Genomic DNA, 3484 nt, shown 5'->3' on the forward strand with positions numbered 1-3484 from the left:
GGAGAAATACAGATAAAAGATAAGGGGAAAATGCCCTTTACTGTAAGTTATCTTTGTGGGAAAATTAAGAAAAAGAAGGCTCTAATTCAGACCTCACTGTCTTCTTTTTTTTATTTTTTTAATTTTTTTTTAAAGCACATTTTTCAGAGAAGGAGCTTAGCTAAAATTATTATGCTACATAGAAAGATGATTTGAATGCCAGACACAAGTCTCCATACTGAATGTGGCCAAAATAAGTAACAGAGACTGTGCCTTGGGTTTGTTCTTTCTCTTGGTCAGGTGGGTGTAGGGGCAGGGAGGGTTGTAACCACTACCTTACTCCCCAACATTGGTACACGAATTTTATTCATATTCATACTTGATAGTAAATATAAAGATTCAATTTAATTTCCTGATTATGAAAACAAGGTATTACAGTAACAAGTGAAATGTATTTGATTCAATTTCATCATTCATTTTGCACTTGGCCCACTGTTCTTCCTACTCTCAAATCCTACATTATATAAACTTCTCCACTCACCAGAGCTTGTGTAGATATATCTTGACAATGGTTCAAATTGCTCAAAGCAAAGGAAAAACAACTTATGAAACTGTGCAATTTCAAGCTATTTTTTTTCTTTTTATTTATTTATTATTCCAAGTAAAATAAGAGCAAAATAGTTTTATATATGTTACATTTGTCCCCCATGAATGATATCATAGAGGGTGGGTCCAGCCACATGAACCACGCGCTATTGGGACCATTGATTTATTAACTGAAACGTGTGTCTGTCACCAGCTTCACAATTACAGGAGCGATGACTGTCCATGTCAATTTCAGCTTAGTTTCAAAAATTTGTGATAATTTGAATAAGTTTTTGTTTCCATGTCAGTGTATGTGAATCCTCTGGTCTTATTTTTCACTGGGGTTTCCTACAAGGATCATTATTTGTAATAAAACTGCAATTTTATTTATTGTAGTTTTATCCTGGCAATTTAAAGTGAGGCGAAATAGAAGAGAGTTAATAAGGTTAAGTATGTTTTACATTAATTGCCATATGCACTTGTCGTTGGAAACACGTAAAGTATCCCGGCGCCACGCATGCATGTTAAGTGGAATGACTCGTACTTCTGGGCAGGTGAGACTAACCGGGTCCCTTGGCTAGTGAGGGAAGCTAGCCCTTCACCCAGCACCCAGTCTGACATCAGCTTTACTGAGTGATTTTCTTTTTCTTGACTAGAACGCTCATTCGTCTTTTAATCCTATTTTTGAAGAAAATTGCAAACCATAGGGTGTCAAGAAAACCTTGGCAAATATCCCTGAGGAATGTTCAGTGGGTACCAAACGACTGCCAATAGTTTCTGGTTGTGTTGATAATTACCCCTAATAGGAAGTGACTTCCTGACTGGTTGTAGCTGGATAATAACGTATCCTCTAGCGTGATTGGGGGAACAGCTGGGCCAGAATCTGGTCGGCGTCTTGCAAGATGAAAACGCAGTGATGTAGCAACTCGGTTCTGTTCTTCCCAGGGTGGCTGCAACCGGGGCCTCTTCAATGCCAGGAAAGACACTGTCCTCACACTGCCCATGTAGCAGCTCAGGCAGACGACTTCTGGCTTTGACGGGACCCCATTCACAGTGCGTTCATTTGAAACATGCTCTAGGACATGCCGTAAGGGAAATCTGTGAAACATTTATAAATATCAGTCTCTATTTTAATTCTTCATGCTGAAGAAAAAAATGGCAAATAATAAATCCCACAATGAAAATTAAATCCCTATAATAGATGCTGCAGGCTGTAATAGATGCTGCAGTTACCCAGTTAAAAATATAGCAACTCTCTTAATCACTTCCAAAGGGCATTCCTGGGGCGTTGCTCATGCGTGCATTGTTAGGAATGTGGTTACCCCAGATTTGTAACACTCCGTGCAATCGTTCGTGTCTTACATTCCTTACACTGCTCTCTCTGACTTCTAAAAATAAAAATGACACGTTAGAGGAGAGAAAACCCAAGTCGGCCCATTTTACACTCGTCAGTTCTCAAATAAGGAGAGGTTAATATTAATAGATACAATTAAATGGGGAAGTTGTGTTGGATTTTCATGATCTTTGCAATCCCTGCACCCCAGTAATTTTTATCTTCAAACAAATGGACCTCTCTGTGAAACATACGTGCCATTAGCCAGCCAGTCTTGGCAGAGAGAGGAGCTGCAAGGAATTCAGTGAATACTGGCATCCCTTAAAAATAAAGTAGCTGAGCCCCGGGGGCCAGGGACGAGCAGCACACGTTGGCGTAAGCTGAGGCCTGAGTCGGGAAAGTCAAGCTCCCTGAACGCAGCAGAGGTGCCCGCGCAGGGCTCAACAGCCACCAAATTAAATGAAGTCACAGTCACGTGATTCAATCGTCATGTGCGTGGGCCTTTTTTCCCCTTTTTCACCTCCAGACAAAAGTATGGCCCCCTACCATCCCCAAACGGGGGGAAATTCACCGTTCTCCAGCGTGTTAGCACGGTTCATGTCAATCACGTGCTCCTGCCCTGATGGTCGTCCCGTGACACTAGACACAGTGCGGTGCAAATGAAACCGTGAAACATGTTCTTGACTCGATGTCCCCTCCCTTTTCTCACCAATACCAGGCACCAGCACGATGACCAGTTGCAGTTCATCAGGTTTGCCGGCCAAGTGACGCCTTGGTTTTAAAAGCTTCGGCAAGCAACTCCAGCCATCGCTGTGCCTTTCTTTCCACCAGACGATGAACAGCATGATTAAAGATTATCCCGTCCCACGGCAGTGCGCGTTATTAAGGTCTCCACGTGGGTAGTTACACTAGCTGCAAAAGAATCGATGGCTCTATTGCTCCGCATACTTGCGTTAAACACGCTGACTCAGTCTTTTCCTTCAAGTTCCAGCTATCTCAGAAACAGCTGAAGGCTGTTCCCTCTCACTTACATTTATTGCTTCTCTCCTCTCCTCTCTTCTTGCAAAGTGTTGGAAATATGAGTCAGTGTCCAAAGCCCGTGTGTGCATGTGCGCACACAGATTATTTCCCAACCCACACACACTAAAGGCAAAGAACATGCCCCCAAATCTATTTTTATATAATCATAAAACTTACTTTGGAACTTTCGGAGTTTTCATTCTTCCTTCCACAGAGTGCGTAATGAGCAGATATATAGAATATAATTACACTTGGAAAGTTGTTTATCAATTTCAATATGTTAAAAACTAATTATGCTGAAGGTTCTATCAAAGTCGTGCTGGTATCGATGGAGCCCATGACGGTATCTTCCTCGCGTGAAAAGCCCGTAGACAAGTTGCCGCTGCCTTACAGGTGCGTTAATTTCTGGTCGTAGGAGGAAGTTTCTTTTTGACAGACCGAGCTTTCAGTCCAAGCAGTACCACCTGCTTAATCACAAAAGCATATGCTGTAATGTAATTGAGCTCTAAGTTAACTCCTTCATAAAATTAATGAGTAAATAAGTGATTGGTTATTAAAGTAAAATAC

The 3484-nt window shown here is 41.6% G+C and overlaps 1 protein-coding gene across 1 annotated transcript in view; it reads left to right on the forward strand.

Moving 5' to 3' along the window:
* SPOCK3 (sparc/osteonectin, cwcv and kazal-like domains proteoglycan (testican) 3) overlaps window positions 1-3484 on the forward strand; it is a 484671-nt gene that overhangs the window by 480774 nt on the left and 413 nt on the right. The gene's annotated exons all lie outside the window — the stretch shown is intronic.

Source organism: Propithecus coquereli, unplaced genomic scaffold (genome assembly GCF_000956105.1).
Source record: "Propithecus coquereli isolate 6110/MARCELLA unplaced genomic scaffold, Pcoq_1.0 Scaffold53, whole genome shotgun sequence".
Lineage (NCBI taxonomy): Eukaryota > Metazoa > Chordata > Mammalia > Primates > Indriidae > Propithecus > Propithecus coquereli.